General features: G+C 43.7%; 1 protein-coding gene across 1 annotated transcript in view; it reads right to left on the bottom strand.

Moving 5' to 3' along the window:
- The window catches only part of DRC2 (dynein regulatory complex subunit 2), a 39,996-nt gene extending 36,150 nt beyond the window's left edge, over positions 1 to 3,846 (bottom strand). The window contains exons 1-2 of the mRNA XM_073213585.1: positions 3,710 to 3,846; positions 2,549 to 2,642 (exon numbers count right to left, since the gene is read on the bottom strand). The gene's annotated coding sequence lies outside the window, so the exon portion shown is untranslated. The remainder of the gene's footprint in view (positions 1 to 2,548; positions 2,643 to 3,709) is intronic.
- Between the last annotated feature and the right edge of the window lie 14,731 nt (positions 3,847 to 18,577).

Genomic DNA, 18,577 nt, shown 5'->3' on the forward strand with positions numbered 1-18,577 from the left:
TTCTTTATGTTAATGAAATCACACACCCTTTCCAATGTTTATTTGCCATTTGGACATCCTCTTTTGTGGTGCAACTATTCAAATTTCTTGCTCATTTTTATATTAGGTTGTATGTCCCTCTTTTACTGATTTGTAGTAGTTCATTTTAGATTCTGGATATAAGTCCTTTATCAGTATACATGTTCAAAAAAATTTTTTTCCCAGCTTTTGGCTTAACTTTTCACTTCCTTTTTTGAAAAATTTAATTCACATACCCTAATATTCAACCTTTGTCTTTTTACCTTTTTAATGATGTTTTGCTTGTTTTTAACCAACAGAATATATTTAAAAATTAAAATAATCAAATGTATCAGTTTTTTCTTTAGGCTTACTGTTTCTTTTTTGTGTACTGTTTGGGAAGTCTTTCCCTATCCTAAGGTCATAAAGATGGGTTCCTACCTTATTTTCTAGAAGCTTAATTGTTCTGTCTTTTACATTTATATCTAAAATTCCTCTGGAGTTGATTTGTGTATAGTAACTTTATATGTGCCTTGGGGATACTTCCCCACTGCTTTGCACCGCCCCCTTTGCCATAAATCAAGTGTCCATCTACCTGTGGGTTTGTGCTTCAATTCTTAATTCCAAGTCCGATTGGCTTGTTTCTTTATTCCTGTACCAAACCATACTGTCTTAATCATTATAACCTTGTTATAAGTCTTGATGTATGCTCGACCAAGAGTTCACATCTTACTTTTCTTGAAGAGTGTCTTGGTTATTCTTGACCTTTTGAGTTTTTACATACATCAATAAATCAGCTTGTCAGTTTCCATTAAAAAACCCTGTTGAAATTTTATGAGGGATTGCAGTGAATCTCTAGATAAGTTTGGGGAGAACTGGCATCTTTACATTATCAAGTCTTCCAATTGATGAGTATGATACATCCTTCTATTTATTGGGGTCTTCTTTAATTTCTCTTAACATTGTTATATAGTTTTCCTATTAGAGGTCCTAAGCATATTTTGTTAGAATTATTTTTAGATATATATTTTTTCAAATGTAAATGGCATCTCTTAAAATTTATGTTTGCAGTTTAGTGCTGAAATTAATTTATATAAAGTGCTAATTTTTGAAAATCGATCTTACATTCAGCAATATGGCTAAAATCACATCTTTTTTTTGGTACTATTAATCTACAGTTACATGAGGAACATTATGTTTACTAGACACCCCCCTTCACCAAGTCCCCCCCACATACCCCATTAGTCACTGTCCATCAGCATAGTAAGATGCTGTAAAATCACTACTTGTCTTCTCTGTGTTGCACAGCTCTCCCCGTGCCCCCCCATATTATACATGCTAATTGTAAGGCCCCCTTTCTTCTCCCCCCCCACTTCTTCCTCCCTTCCTACCCATTCTCCCTAGTCCTTTTCCCTTTGGTAACTGTTAGTCCTTCTTTGGGTTCTGTGATTCTGCTGCTGTTTTGTTCCTTCAGTTTTTCCTTTGTTCTTATATTCCACATATGAGTGAAATCATTTGGTACTTGTCTTTCTCCACCTGGCTTATTTCACTGAGCATAATACCCTCTAGCTCCATTCATGTTGTTGCAAATGTTAGGATTTGTAAAATCACATCTTTTTATAACTTATGTTTAGCTTTTTTCCTTTTTTGGCTTCCTGAATGGTTACCACCTCTAGGAAATGTTAAACAAAATTTAATAGAAAAATGATAGGGGCTTTTTTTTGTTGATCTCAAAGGGAAAGAGTTCAACATTTTACTGCTAAGTGTGATGTTTGCTTATGGGGATTTTGATAATTCTTTATCAGATTTAAAAAATTCTCACTTATTCTTTAGTTTATTAGGCTTGATTGTTTTAAATCATGAATGGATATTGAATTTTACCACTTTTCCACATCTGTTGCTCCAAACTTCCTCCTTTGTCATAAATCAAATATCCATGTATGGGGACAAAGTCATTTGATCTTGTTTTTTCATGTTTAGTTCATGTAGTGAATTCCATTGATTTTCAAATGTTAAAATAACTTCATTTTTTGACTAAGGTGAACACAATCATGATATACTACCCTTTTTGTGTATGGCTAGATACAATTTGCTTATAGTAAAGCAAATATAGGATTTTGCTTTTATAAGATGCAAAATCCTTGATCATGAGTATAACTTCCTTTTTTGTAATGTCCTTATCAGGTTTGGTATCAAGGTAATGCTAACCTAATAAAATGAACTGGGGAGAACAGCCCTTCTTTTTATTATTTGGAAGAACTTGTGTCCAATTGGCATTATTTCTTTCTTGAATGTTTGGTGGAATTTACTGGGTGCCACATTTACGCCTGGCATGTGATTGTGGAAATTTTTCAGATAAGAGCTTTGTTGAGATATAATTCACATACCATACAATTCACCCACATAAAATGTTTGATTGGATGGTTTTCTATACATTCACAGAGTTGTGCAACCATCCCCACAATCAATTTTAGGACCTTTCCACCTCCCCCAAAAAGAAACCCCAAACCATTAGCAGCCACTCCCCTTTTGAGGGAATGTTTTTACTTACAGATTTAATTATGAGTTTTCTGCTTCCTTCATGGACAGGTCCAGTGCTTGCTTTTCTGGGTTAGCTCCTCCCTGAGACTTGTGCTCCAGGATCACTGTCAGCAAACAACAAGACATTGACTGTCTGTGGCACTGTGCTGGGCACAGGGACAAACAGAAGGGAGATGAGTGAATAGGGCAAATGAACCCAGGCTCTATAAACCGCTGGGTTTTAATACCAGGTTAGTGCCGAGCCTTTGAACAAGCTTAAATTCTGAATCTGCAACTTTTTCTGCCAAGTGGGGAGAGTAATCATTTCTCTGTTTTTCAGGACTGGGGTGGGACAAATGAGAAAATGTGTGTAAAAGCACTTCAAAAATTGTAAAGTATCCAGGTGTTATTATTGAAGGGTTGGCAGTTTAGCTAAGGAAACACAATAAATACAGATATATAAGCAAGAACAACAATACCTTTTTGAGCACTCACTATGAGCCAACCGCTATATTAAGGGCTGTGTGTGCGTTACCTCACTGGGTTCTTGGAATAATCCTGTGAAGTAAGTGCTGCTATTATTTTTATTTTACCCTGACAGATGAGAAAAGTGATGCTTAGAGGGGTTAAGTAAGTCACTTAAGGCTGGATGGATTAGTTGGGACTGACCAGGGGCCCCTTAGAAGACAGCATTTACCGCCAGTCAAGAAAGCTGCCTATCCTCACAGGGGCAAGGTATTCCAATAACCCTTAAGAAGCAATCCCGCCCCCCGCCCCCCGCCCCCGACATCTTTTCTCTTTTGCCCCCATCTCATCCCCCACCTCTTCCCCAATCTAGATTCTTCTCATAGCTTCACAAATCAGCTCCGGGATGGATGCAGAGGCTGTTGTTTCCATGGTGATGTGGGGAGGCTGGCACACCGCACACCAAGTGTAGGCGATGCAGAGAATTGGCTCAGGATCCGAAGGTGTCGGCAGTGGCCAGGCTCCAGGAGGAGAGCGATCCATGAGAAACCCAGGTCCGAGTGACTGGACCTCTCTTGAACTCTAGAAGACCCTCCACCCCCTCTGCGCCCCCTGCCCTCCCTAAACTCCTAATTTCGGAGTAGAAGATAGGAGCCCGGGAAGGGAAGCGGTGGAGGCGCTAATACAGAAGCTACTGCCCCTGCATGGTTGGTGGACGAAGCGTTACCTTGGCGGGAAAGACTGCCCTTGGGGGCCGCCCCCTGTTTTCCCCTTCGCTGCTCTGAGCTCGTCCTCTGAGCCGCCAGGCTCTCGGCTGGGGCGCGAACCGGAGCAGGGCAGCCAGTAGGGGGCAGAGTCTCCCTCGTTCAAAGCTTTGAAGGACTCCGTCAGCTCCCGTCGCCCCTGCTCTCACCAGGCTTATTTTCAGCTGACAGGCTGCAAAGGCGCAGTAGGGGGATTTCAGGACAGAAGTCAGGCTCTGGTAGGGGCTGTGAGCCTCTGAAGCTTTGGTCTTACGTTGTGGGCCCCCCTGGAGAGAGGGATATTTAGGGCCACAGAATTAAGGGCTGAAGTGGCAAAGGTTTCTGCTGAGGTTTTTCTTGATCTACTGAAAACATTAACACCCTAACGCTGCGGAGGAGGCGTAGTAATCCATTCAGAAACTGTTCATTGAGTGTCAATGATTATATTCACAGATGGATGCATCCAATCAAAAACAAATGTTTGCAGAATGCCTACAGTGGTTCTTAACCCTTTGTGTGTGTGTGTGTGTGTGTGTGTGTGTGTGTGTAGAGGGGTGTTATATATCCTTTGAGATTACAGACTATCTCCCAGAAAGAATGCATTACAAATCTATAAACATTTTTGTATGATTTTGGCAACTTTATGAATCCATGGGCCCTAGGATATAAACTCCTGCTCTGTTATAGACCTTGTGCTGGGGACTAAGGATACTGGCAAATTAGATAAATATGATCCCTTCCCTGCCTAAGCTTGCCAAGCTGGTGGGAGTCACAGCTAAGTAAGAGATACTTAAAGACAGTGGGGAAATTCAAGTGCTGGGAGACCCACCTACTTGACCAGGGGCCTTCCGGAAGGCTTCCTGGAAGAAGTGACAGGTAAGCTGAGACCTGAGGAAGGAGTAGGACTGGAGAGAAATGAGGCTTGAGAGCCAAGTGCCAGTGTAGGCCCTGGGGTACAACGGGGAACGGGAGACAGCTGCTGCCCTCAAGGACACAGAGAAGAAAGGTGGCGGTGACTATGCTGAAGTATAAGTTCCAACCAGGAATGAGTATAAAGTGGTAGGGGAGCATCTAGGAGGAGTTTTAACCTCAGTCTTAGGGTCAGGCCCAGGGCCTGGGAAATGCAGCTCAGTGATACATTCAGTGTATCCAGAATACCCTCAGTCTCTGAAAAACAGCTGGAAGGGGAAGAGGGAGGGGGGAAACACGAGTGCACCTTGATTTAACTGCAGCCTACCATTAGGAACATCTTTTATTCTGGGGGTGAGGAGGGCCGGGCTGGAGCAGCTCAGCTCTGCCTACTTCTCTAAGGACTGTAGTTGCAGCCAGAGGCAGCCTTGGCTAGAGAAGTGGGTAAGGAGAGAGAACAGTAGGTTTGGCCCCAGGCTCCTTGCTGTAGGCCTAGGTGTAGACCTGGGAGAGCATGGGCTGAGGCAGGTAAGCAGATGTGGCAGTGATTTATTGCCAGTGATTTACTTTACAACATTCACATAGTACTTACTATATGCCAGGCAGTGTCCTAAACCCTGAAATTTAACTCATAACACTCCTAGGAGATAGGCATGATCAGCACCCTCATTTTACACATGGGGAAACTGAGGCAGAGAAGAGTTAAGTAACTTGGCCAGATCAGACAGCAAGTAAGTGACAGAGCCACTCTGAACCTAGCCAGGCTGGCTCTAGAGTTTGTGCTCTTCACCACTAAACTCAGCTACCTCTAGAGAGGAAAGACAGTTGCCTGGATTAAGAACTGAACCTAGGCCTCCCGTGCAAGACACATGAGAATTCTACCATTCCACCTACTACGACTGATAAAATACAGCCATGTCTGCTATGTGCGAGGAGCCATGGGGAATGGTAAGGCCTTGCAACTGTGGGAAGCTGCCAGACACTTTGGACTAGGAATCCAGGACTGGAGAGGGAGGGACAACTAGTTAAGAGATGAGATTAGGGAACTGGGTAAAATGAAAACTCCCTTGCTAATGTAACCTCTTCCCAGTCTCCCCTTACTCACAATTTTCTAGTCACAATTGTTCTTTCCTGCCCCAGGGCCTTTTTACTTGCCATTGTCACTGCCCTGAACACTCTCCCACCCACATACATACATGCAACAAACATACCCCACTTTTCCCCAAGCTGGCCCCCACTCATCCTTCAGATCTCAGCCTCACTGTGGCTTCTTCAGAGAGGCCCTCTTAGAGACAATCTCTGACTTAGATCCCTTCTGGTGTTCTCTCATGGTAGTATCCTATTACTTTCTTTTATAACCTACATCATAATATAGATTATAGATTCTGTTGTTTTATTCATTTAATCCCTATCTCTCTCATTAGACTGTAAACTCCCTGGGGACAAAGACCCCATCTTATTCTCCAAATCTTACCCCTGGCACAATGCTGGGCACTTACAGATACTCCCTAATATTTTGCTCAATGAGTATGTGAATCTAGAGGGATTACAGTCCAGTGCTTCTTTTCCTCCAGCATATGGCCCATAGGCAGTTATTTACCTCCTTGAATAGTCCCAGTGGCAAATAACTCACTACTTCACTAACAGGCCCATTCTACTTTTGAAGAGATCTAATAGAGAAAGTTCTTCCATATCAAAGAAAAATCTGATTCCCTTTTACTTCTTGGTCCTAGTTTAGCCCTATATTTAGCTATGTGCAATCAAGATAGTCCTTTAAACAGTTGCAGACAGCCATCTTGCTTGCCCCCTCTGCCCTCAATCCTCTGTGCCATCTTAACCGTCTTTCAGCTTCAGAAGGCTTAGCTTCTTCACCCTTCCCTAACCCCTTTCTCAAGAAACATCCACTTCAGTTGGCACTCAGATCTGTAGCCTGATTTATTAAATATTACCATCCCCCTAGCCACTCCAGCAGCTGGAAAACAAGTCCAACAGGGTGAAGGAGAACAGGGCGGGGAAAGGGAGAAAAGAAAGCTGTTTGTTTCTCACTGCTGAGCTGGGGATACCTTTCTCCAGGACACAATATTGTTAGTGATGGTTGGGATCCCGGGCTAGTCCTGAACCACATATACCGTTGTCAGCTGCATTCTGAGTCAAGTGGCCTTTCTGGACCCATTTAATACCTTTCCTCTGGGAAAAATGTTATTGGGTTCCAAACAGCCAAGTTATATATAAACCTTTATATATAAACCCTTTAGATAACCAGCTTACAAATTGGGAACTGCTTTTATAGAAGTATTTAGGTAACACTGAGTGGGAGGGTAAAGGGTTGAGAACAAAGTGGGCTTGCTCAGAAATGTTTCCAAGAGGTTCTTAAAACAAAAGTGGGGAAAGTGGTAAGGCACACAGGCTTTCGAGCCAGACAAACCTGGGTTCAAATCCCATTTCTGCCCTGTACGGGCTGTGAGACTCGCTAGCTTTATCTAACTTCCCCTCAGGCTTCTCTAAGAAAAGAGAACACTCATTTTTACCTCAGAGATTTTGAGGGAGCATTAAAGAGAGGTCGTGTATATTGCCTTCAGCACAGTGCCTGGCACACGAGTGTTGATAAATGGTCGATTTGGAATGTTTTCAAAATGGGAGTCTTTGCCCTCCACGTGAAGTAACAGGATTGGTGACCTGCTGCAGCCCCTGACCCCAACGTGCAGCAGGAACCCAAGCTGATCACAGAGGACTGCCCTCTGCCTTCCCTAAAGAGTTGTGCCCAAGGCTGATGACGAAAAGGGGGCTCCAGAGGGGAGTTAGGGGGACAAAGGAGTAGGGGTTTGTGTGTCCTCGAAGGCCAGTGCTTCTGTGCACATTGTTTCTGTAGAGGTGTGTGTCTGTCTGGCTCCTGTGTGGCTCTCATGACTGTGTGTGTCAGGATGACAATGTATGCAAACGTTCTGCCTGTCAGTGGGACTCCGGAGATGCGCCTCTCTCTCTCCTCTCTCTCTCTCTCTCTCTCTCTCTCTCTCTCTCTCTCTCTCTCTCTCTCTCTCTCTCTCTCTCTCTCGGGCTCCAATATTCAGCTCTTTGCAGTCCCAGTCCTTATCACTTAGCTGTCTGCCCTCTGGCCTCTTCCCTTTGTTTACCAATTTGGCTGGCTTTCTCCTCTGGGAACAAAGGAGGTGTTGAGTTCTGGGCCGTGCTCGGCTCCAGCTGCACCACCCCCATGCCCTCCCCTTTCCAGGAGCGTCGCCCTGCTGTCTCAGGCAAACCCCTTGGTTCTGAGAGGCCTCTTCCCACAGTCCCAGGGAGAGAGGAGGCTGAGCTTCTCATTGGCACACCTTTTTTCTCACCCTCTGGCCCCTATTCCAGTCCCCAACGAGGCCCCTGAAGCTTCACTTGTCTAGGCTGCAGGCAGCTCCTCTCCCCATTGTCTGGCCAGGATTTGGAAGCTCTGGTTTCCATAGCAACCCCTGGGCATTTAATTAAGGGAGGAGGCCTTCATCTCTGCTAGTTGCCCATTCCAAATCTCTAACCGAAAAGGATACCCTGAGGGGGTGAGGAAAAACCATTGTCCTCCAGTATAGTGCAATTCTGGCTTCTCTGCAGAGCGCAGTATAGCTTTCCCAGTCCACCCCCTCCCACCTGCCACCCCATCCCCACCTCACATCAGAGCAGACTGGGGAGACCTCTCAAGCCAGCTAGGGCAAACCCCAAGGGGTTTCCAGCGGTGCCAAGCAATTGTCGTAAGCCACCCCCTGCCCCTTACAGTCTGTTGAGTTGTTTATTGGGCTATTGGGGTGGAGATGAGGTGCGAGATAATCAACACCGGCTCTACTATCCAATTGCTTTATCATGGAATGGGGTTAGGGGCTTTACGAAACCCCTGAAATTAAATGTAAAATGTGGTATATAAGTTCCTTATAAGCTTTTTCCTGGGTTCTGGGCACATAGCTTTAAGCAGATTCTCAAAAGTTATCTGGATCTCGTAATGGGGTTTGTGGGGGGGACTTGGTGAAGTGGGGAGCCTAGTAAACATAATGTTCTTCATGTAATTGTAGATTAATGATACAAAAAAAAAGTTATTTGGATCTCAAAAAGGTCCCCCAGCTCTGCCATTTACCAGCTGTGAGACCTTAGGAAAATTGCTTAATCTCTCTGTGCCTCTGAGTCCTCATCTGTAAAATGGGAATAATAGTACCTACTTCACAAGGTTGTTGGTGTCTGGTGAGCACTCAGTAAGGGGTTGTTGTTATGGTTTTTACTGCTATGAGAGAGGGCTAAACGGAGGAGCCCCACCTTCTCTGTCCAGTACCCACACCCCCTCAAGGTGGCAGGTTCGCCCTCTCAGTGGGAGGCATTCACCCCCGCCCTCCTCAGCCCCCCTCTGCCCCACCCGGGCTGCTGGAAAGTGCTGCAGACTCTGATCGGAAGCTGGCAGTTTTCAAGAGCCTCGTCACAGGGTGGAATTTCCAAGCTCTGTAACTGAGTTATCCTAGTTCCTGAAATTCCTGCCTCGGATTTCTCAGCTCTTGCTGTGACCACTTTTCCCCATTCCTGGTTAGGTTACTTTGTGTGTGTGTTTCCTTCTCATTATATTTTTAGACTTTGGGAAAAATAAACACAGTTCATGCACTAGCACCTTTCTGCTCTTTCGGTTCTTCACAGGCATGGGGGTGGGGCACTTCTTTCCCCTGACTGGTCTTCAACCCTGCCCCCCCCCCCCCCCCCCCCGCCCTTTTACCTTCTGTAGAAAATTCCCAGATTTATCCCACCCATCTCACTTCCTCTGCCTCTCCCCGCCCCTCAGCACCGATGAATGAAGATTGTACCACAATTCTGAACTGTATGTGTCCCTGGGTCATTTATCCTGTTTATATTTTTATCTTGTCTTCTTCCTGGAGACTTCCCCTACTGTGGCACTTTTTACCTTCAGTAGAGGCAACTCTACCTGTGGCCCTTGGGTGTCCCACTGCAATAGCATCCTAATTCAAAGGAGTCGCCAGGAGTCAGGCGAACCTAGGACCCTGCACCCCACCAGTTATGTTTGGGCTTCATCATCAATAAACAAGTATTTACCCAAGAGAGTTGTAGAGAGGTTTAAGTGAAATAAAACCAGACAGTGCTAAGCACAGTGTATGAACGTGGCAAAGGCCTTGGTAATGGAGCTGCTATTCCCTGGACCTGAGGCTGCTCCAGGACACAGGGTTATTTCTCAGCCCTCTTTCCTGTCAACTCAGTTAACCCCGCAGCCAGAGTCAGAAGACAAAGTGAGACGGGGAGGCCTGAGAATTAGATTGGGGAGGGCAAGAGAAAGGGATTTGGATTGAATAATAATAAGAGTTTAATATCAACAAATTGTTAATAAGAACAGAGTTCAGCGCTTTCTGTGGTAACTACGTCTTCTCCCCCTCAGGGAAGAGGAGGGGTTGGATAGACTGAGGTTGCCCTTCAGGGGAATGTCCCAGCTGTGGCTGAAAACCTGGCTCAGGAAATGGAAAGCCCTTACTGAGGAAGCTGAGGCTCACAGAGGTTGTGGCTTGTCTAAGGTCAAAAGTCAGTAAGTGCTGGGCCCTGGACATACACCTCAATCAGCTGAATGCAGAGCCAAGGCTTTTTAAAGAACAAGTAGGCTGTTCCCGGAAGCCAGGAGCCCTGTGGGGTCAGGTGGGAAGGCAGGCTGAGTGGAGACTCCCAGTTTGCTTAAGATTCACAATCCCCAGGAAGTGTTGGAAAAAAAACATGAGGTAATGTAATTAATACCATCCCGGTTTGAGACATAAAACAGCTCAGGGAGAGGTTGAGAAATTTTCCCAAGCTCATGCAACTAGTAACTGCGAGGGCCAGGATTCAAACCTAGATATGTGGCCTGAGCCTGGCTCTCAGCCTGTGCTGCCTCTGGAAGTTGGAGTCAGGTTTTGAATCTGGTCCGGCTGACTCCTGAGCTGGAGTGCTAACGACATTCAGTGCCACCTCTTCTGCCCTCAGAGAACTGGGGATTGAGGGAGACAGTGCAAGCAGTGCACAGCACACAGGGATCAACTGGTTGGGCTCTTTATGTCTGGCTGGTCTCCAGTTTTGCCTTTCCATTATTTGCTCTGTGCCCTGCTTTATACCCTTGGCCTTCATCAGCCTGGAAGCAAGGCCCTTCCTCAGTATTTGCCCTCATTCCTCACACAGGAGATTGCCTGACCCTCTCTGTCCTGCCTGCCGCTGGATTCTGGCTGTCTGGAGCATATCCTCTGTGTGTTCTGGAAAACTGGCTGTAGGTAGAGCTAAAGGGCTCTCTGAGGACCAGTCCAACCTTGTAGTTTGTAGATGAGGATGCTGGGGCCCGAAGGGAGAAGGAGTCTTGATTAGAATCATTCCTCTAGTTCATCTATGAACATAAACTGAGCACCTACTATGCTCTTAGCACTATGCTAGGCCCTGTGGCAGGAAACAATACCGAGAAATCCCTGCCTCCACAGAATCTACCTTATCACAGGGGAGGAGAAAGACAATCAACAAAAACTTAGGTAAACAAAACACATAAACTAGAAAAATATCCAAGTAACAAATGCCAGAGAACATGAAAGAGAATGATCAGGTGGCTATTTTAGTCCAGCTGACCTCTCTGGACAGCTGACCCTAAACCTGAGATCTAAGGATAAAAAGGTGGCAGTTGGGACAATCAAGGAGAAGGGCATTCCTGCAGAGGGAAAGCAATGAAAAGGCCCTGAGTTTAATCAGAGTACATTGTACTTAGTACAGGTAAATGTTTCAGGAAACTTTAATTACAGTATAAATGTATATATGTGTGTGCTATATATATATGTGTATATGTGCATGTATATGTATGTAAAGTGTGAGTGTGCATATGGTTTGGGTTGTGTTGTAACATGTATTTCTGACTTGTGAACAGAAGAGTTTGAAAGCCATTGCTGGGGGAATGGAAACAAGGTTCAATATGGCAGGAGCACAGTAGGAGAGAAGAACACAGGAGATGAGGTCGGTCAGACAGGACAATGTACGGCCCTATGAGGCAGGATAAGAAATTGGATTTTATTCAAAGTAGACGTACCCTTGTAGGAAGACTCAAGCAAAGGATGGCCATGATCTGTGTAGTTTCTCGTTTTTGTTTTCAATCTACCCATTTAGAAATAGAGAAAAGTCTCCTTACAGTCATTTCCCCACCAAAACAGGTTTGTCTCACTTTTGCAGGCAGGAAATTTGGGGGCAAAAAGGAGAGAGCTGTCCATGTTTGCCAGATCAAGAAAGACCTCCCAGAGGGGCCAGGAGAGTAGAGGCACCAAACTCCCCAAGGCGGCTGCAATGAAGGGGGAGCAGGAGTTCCAGAGAGGGTGGCGAGGGGCGGGAGGTTATGGAGGTGGCTGGCCTTGGGCAACTGGAGAGGGAGCAGGTTTGGCTCAGGGTCCACTTCATTTCCCAGCTTCCTGAGGTCCTTTCCTCCCTTAGAATTCCCCCTGGCATGAGGCCTCCCTACCACTCACCCAGCAAGTGCCCTGGCAGGAAGGCCTCCATGCTGCGGCCTTGCCAGTCACCTGTACTCCAAATGCCTGCTCCCTGCAGGGCTTCTGTGGATGCTCCTGGGGCCACCTCCTCCTCCTCTGTGCCTCCACTCCTACCCTCTGTGTAGCCCGATCCAGGCAGAACACAGGTTTCTTCAGGACCACCATCTTTGCTGCATCCCTCTATACCCCCTCCTGCCCCATCCTCAGCCAGCCCCATGCTTTCCTCCTAATTCTTAGTCCAGGCCAGGTAGTTTTTTTGCTTTCGTTTTTGTTTTTGTTGTCTTTTCTCCTCTTACATTCATCTTTGCTCACACACAGACACATGAATTCAGTGGTCCTCTTCCCTGGCCTCCGTCTCTTGCTTCTAAGCCATCCCTTTCCCCTAGAATATTCCCTATACCCTGGCCCACCTCTCAGCATCCTACTCTTGTTTTATATCATAAATCAGTGCTACTTCCTCCAGAAGCTTTCCTGGAAAAGATTCCTTTTCCCTTGTGTTTCTTCTTTTGATCTCAGACTCACATAACAACCTCAGCTTCCAGGAAGAGGAGCAGATAAAGAGCACGAGAAGGAGAAAAGCCCCAGGAATGGGCCTGGCAAATATACCTAGGCTCTGGTTTTTTTCTGTGGTACATAAACAATTTCACAGAATACCAACATCAAGCAAGGCCACTCTATGACCACGATAGCTCAAGAACAAGACCCCTCTGTAGTCATATCCAAACTCAGACAAAAACAAGAACATTATCCAAGCCACAAAATGACCAAACATCCCCCAATCTTAGCTAATACAGTGGCTGCAGCTTTAACAATCACAGCTCTTGCCCTGCTTCATTCCTCCCACCTTCTAATAAGATTTATTGAGGAACTTAAATGTAGAATTCCCTGCTTTCTGACAGCATCCAACCCAGAGCCAAGCCTCGCTTCCTTGACCTTTCCCCAGATCAGCAAATGTAAACCCCAGTCCTTTCTAACGTCCTTTTCCTGGAGGCTCCAGGTTCCACCATTGTGGGCATTCTCCTTGTTGAAATGAGTCCATAACCCTATTTTGTTAAACTGTAAGTATTTATTGGTAGTCTTTAGCTAGAGGACGTTGACAGAACAACATACTAGTCCGTGGGTTTTTTTAAACTACAAACTCCTATATTTTGGATTCTAAGTGCATTTTATGATAGTTTATGGTATGCTATTTTAGCATCGGATCTCCTTTCCTGATCACGTCCTCAGGCAAACCGCCCCACACCCTACCCTGCCAACTGACTGGATTTATTCTTTAGTTCTGGGGCATGTAACATCCTCCTGCATCCATACGCCTCCCTTCCCATCTTATAACAGGTTGTAGGCGAGGTGAAACCACCCTCTTCCAAAGACTTCCACAGCACCTATCCAGACCTGACCCCTCCCTCCTCAGCACTCTTACTGCACTCGATTTTAATAAATTACCCACAGGGCTCTTGCTTTCTCACCCCTTATATATTTCCACAAACATATATAGCTGTAAACTCCCTGAAGTCAAGGACTGAGTCTTGAAAATTTGGTTCTCTCTGTAGTGGCTGCTCCAGTTAAAAATGCCCAGGCAAGGTCAGGTGTTCTCCAAACATCAGGGGCTAGGGATCCCTGATGTCACGAGAAGGTATGGTTTATGATGGAGGAGTGGAGCACCTGTGTGATATTAAGGAACCTGAGAATGGGCCTTGCCCTGCCAGGTTCCTGGGGAACATAGGTGGCGGGGGACTGGGAGCTCTCTGTAAGGATCCCTAGGGCAGAGAGAGTACTTGGCTTGTGTACTCAGTGGTAAGAGACGGGGTGAATTTGGATTTGCTATCATCATGAACAGCTTTGTGTATTACATCACTGTCCCAGATAGGAAACTTATCGGCGTAATCAGAGACAAAAAAAAGGTAGGGCAGCCCTGAGCTTTGAACATGTGGTGTACACACACACACACACACACACACACACACACACACACACACACACGATATCGAATCTAGTGTTTTTTTTTGTTGTTGTTTTATCATTAATCTACAATTACATGAAGAACATTATGTTTACTAGACACCCCCCTTCACCAAGTCCCCCCCACATACCTGTTCACAGTCACTGTCCATGAACATAGTAGGATGCTGTAAAATCACTACTTGTCTTCTCTGTGTTGCACAGCCTTCCCTGTGCCTCCCCCAACTATACATGTTAATTGTAATGCCCCCTTTCTTTTTTCCCGCCCTTATCCCTCCCTTCCCACCCGTCCTCCCCAGTCCCTTTCCCTTTGGTAATTTTTAGTCCATTCTTGGGTTCTGTGAGTCTGCTGCTGTTTTGTTCCTTCAGTTTTTTCTTTGTTCTTATACTCCACATATGAGTGAAATCATTTGGTACTTGTCTTTCCCCACCTGGCTTATTTCACTGAGCATAATACCCTCTAGCTCCATCCATGTTGTTGCAAATGGTAGGATCTGTTTTTTTCTTATAGCTGAGTAATATTCCATTGCGTATATGTACCACATCTTCTTTATCCATTCATCTACTGATGGACATTTAGGTTGCTTCCATATCTTGGCTATTGTAAATAGTGCAGCGATAAACACAGGGGTGCATCTGTCTTTTTCAAACTGGAGTGCTGCATTCTTGGGGTAAATTCCTAGAAGTGGAATTCCTGGGTCAAAAGGTATTTCTATTTTGAGCCTTTTGAGGAACCTCCATACTGCTTTCCACAATGGTTGAACTAATTTACATTCCCACCAGCAGTGTAGGAGAGTTCCCCTTTCTCCACAACCTGGCCAACATTTGTTGTTGTTTGTCTTTTGGATGGTAGCCATCCTTACTGGTGTGAGATGATATCTCATTGTAGTTTTAATTTGCATTTCTCTTATGACAAGTGATGTGGAGCATCTTTTCATGTGTCTGTTGGCCATATGAATTTCTTCTTTAGAGAACTGTCTATTCAGCTCCCCTGCCCATTTTTTAATTGGATTATTTGCTTTTTGTTTGTTGAGGTGTGTGAGCTCTTTATATATTTTGGATGTCAACCCTTTATCGGATTTGTCATTTATGAATATATTCTCCCATAATGTAGGATACCTTTTTGTTCTATTGATGGTGTCCTTTGCTGTAGAGGAGCTTTTCAGCTTGATGTAGTCCCATTTGTTCATTTTTGCTTTTGTTTCCCTTGCCCGGGGAGATATGTTCATGAAGAAGTCACTCATGTTTATGTTTAAGAGATTTTTGCCTATGTTTGTTTCTAAGAGTTTTATGGTTTCATGACTTACATTCAAGTCTTTGATCCATTTCGAATTTACTTTTGTGTATGGGGTTAGACAGTGATCCAGTTTCATTCTCTTACATGTAGCTGTCCAGTTTTGCCAGCACCATCTATTGAAGAGACTGTCATTTCCCCATTGTATGTCCATGGCCCCTTTATCGAATATTAGTTGACCATATATGTCTGGGTTAATGTTTGGAGTCTCTAATCTGTTCCACTGGTCTGTTGCTCTGTTCTTGTGCCAGTACCAAATTGTCTTGATTACTATGGCTTTGTAGTAGAGCTTGAAGTTGGGGAGTGAGATCCCCCGACTTTATTCTTCCTTCTCAGGATTGCTTTAGTTTTTCGGGGTCTTTGGTGTTTTCATATGAATTTTTGAACTATTTGTTCCAGTTCATTGAAGAATGCTGTTGGTAGTTTGATAGGGATTGCCTCAAATCTGTATATTGCTTTGGGCAGGATGGCCATTTTGACGATATTAATTCTTCCTAGCCAGGAGCATGGGATGAGTTTCCATTTGTTAGTGTCCTCTTTCATTTCTCTTCAGAGTGTCTTATAGTTTTCAGGGTATAGGTCTTTCACTTCCTTGGTTAGGTTTATTCCTAGGTATTTTATTCTTTTTGTGCTGTTGTGAATGGAATTGTCTTCCTGATTTCTCTTTCTATTAGTTCATTGTTAGTGTATAGGAAAACCACAGATTTCTGTGTGTTAGTTTTGTATCCTGCAACTTTGCTGAATTCCGATATTAGCTCTAGTAGTTTCAGAGTGGAGTCTTTAGGGTTTTTTATGTACAATATCATGTCATCTGCAAATAGTGACAGTTTAACTTCTTCTTTACCAATCTGGATTCCTTGTATTTCTTTGTTTTGTCTGATTGCCATGGCTAGGACCTCCAGTACTATGTTGAATAACAGTGGGGAGATTGGGCATCCCTGTCTTGTTCCCGATCTCAGAGGAATAGCTTTCAGCCTCTCGCTGTTCAGTATGATGTTGGCTGTGGGTTTATCATATATGGCCTTTATTATGTTGAGGTACTTGCCCTCTATACCCATTTTGTTGAGAGTTTTTGTCATGAATGGATGTTGAATTTTGTTGAATGCTTTTTCAGCATCTATGGAGATGATCATGTGGTTTTTGTCTTTCTTTTTGTTGATGTGGTGGATGATGTTGATGGATTTTTGAATGTTGTACCATCCTTGCATCCCTGGGATGAATCCCACTTGGTCATGGTGTATGATCCTTTTGATGTATTTTTGAATTGGGTTTGCTAATATTTTGTTGAGTATTTTTGCATCTATGTTTATCAGGGATATATTGGTCTGTAGTTTTCTTTTTTGGTGGGGTCTTTGTCTGGTTTTGGTATTAGGGTGATGTTGGCTTCATAAAATGAGTTTGGGAGTATTCCCTTCTCTTCTATTTTTTTGAAAACTTTAAGGAGAATGGTTATTATGTCTTCTCTGTATGGCTGATAAAATTCCGAGGTGAATCCAACTGGCCCGAGGGTTTTGTTTTTGGTAGTTTTTTGATTACCGCTTCAATTTCGTTGCTGGTAATAGGTCTGTTTAGATTTTCTGTTTCTTTCTGGGTCAGTCTTGGAAGGTTGTATTTTTCTAGGAAGTTGTCCATTTCTCCTAGGTTTCCCAGGTTCTTAGCATATAGGTTTTCATAGTACTCTCTAATAATTCTTTGTATTTCTGTTGGGTCCGTCGTGATTTTTCCTTTCTCGTTTCTGATTCTGTTGATGTGTGTTGGCTCTCTTTTCCTCTTAGTAAGTCTGGCTAGAGGCTTATCTATTTTGTTTATTTTCTCAAAGAATCAGCTCTTGGTTTTATTGATTTTTTCTAATGTTTTATTCTTCTCAATTTTATTTATTTCTTCTCTGATCTTTATTATGTCCCTCCTTCTGCTGACTTTAGGCCTCATTTGTTCTTCTTTTTCCAATTTCGATAATTGTGATGTTAGACCATTCATTTGGGATTGTTCTTCCCTCTTTAAGTATGCCTGGATTGCTATATACTTTCCTCTTAAGACTGCTTTCTCTGCGTCCCACAGAAGTTGGGGCTTTGTGTTGTTGTCATTTGTTTCCATATATTCCTTGATCTCTATTTTAATTTGTTCGTTGATCCATTGATTATTTAGGAGCATGTTGTTAAGCCTCCATGTGTTTGTGAGTCTTTTTTTTTCTTTGTACAATTTATTTCTATTTTTTATACCTCTGTGGTCTGAAAAGTTGGTTGGTAGAATTTCAATCTTTTGGAATTTACTGAGGCTCTTTTTGTGGCCTAGTATGTGGTCTATTCTGGAGAATGTTCCATGTGCACTTGAGAAGAATGTGTATCCTGTTGCTTTTGAATGCAGAGATCTATAGATGTCTATTAGGTCCGTTTGTTCTAGTGTGTTGTTCAGTGCCTCCGTGTCCTTTCTTATTTTCTGTCCGGTGAATCTATCCTTTGGAGTGAGTGGCGTGTTGAAGTCTCCTAAAATGAATGCAATCTAGTGGTTTTTTAAGTGTATTCCTTGGAGGTACCCCAGTTGGGGAGAGAAAGCTGAGTGAGCCCCACTCCAAATTCCCTCATTCCGATTCAACCAGAGCAGTTTTAATCGTCTTTTGTGTTTGCAGATTCTGCTAAGATGGAGTTTACTATATGCAAACAACACCATGGAGATAAAATCAGCCAAATCCAGACTATGGAAGCCTCTGTAGAATAAACAACCTGGTTTCTTCAGCAAATTGTAAGGGAAAAAAAAGGGAGGCGGAAACTATGAAATAAAAGACACTTAAGAGCCACATCAACGAAATTCAATGTGAGGACCTTGTTTAGATTCTGATTTGAATAAATCAGTGTATGACACAACTGGGAAAATTGGAACATTGGATGTTTGGGGATATTAAGGAGCTATTTATTTTAGTTGTGATAATGGTATTGTGATTATGTTCACAAAGAGTCCTTTTCTTTTAGAGATGAATACTGAAATATCTATAGATTAAATGATACAATACCTAAAATTTGTTTTAAAATCATCCAGTACAGGAGTTGTAGTGGAGGGAAAAGTGGGTATAGACAAATTTTGTTGATAATTGTGGAAGCTGGCTGATGGGTACATAAGGGCTCATTGTATTATTCTTTCTACCTTTTTAAATGTTCAAACATTTCCACAAACATAAGAAGCTTTAAAAAAATAAG

Source organism: Manis javanica, chromosome 10, assembly GCF_040802235.1.
Source record: "Manis javanica isolate MJ-LG chromosome 10, MJ_LKY, whole genome shotgun sequence".
Taxonomy (NCBI): Eukaryota; Metazoa; Chordata; class Mammalia; order Pholidota; family Manidae; genus Manis; species Manis javanica.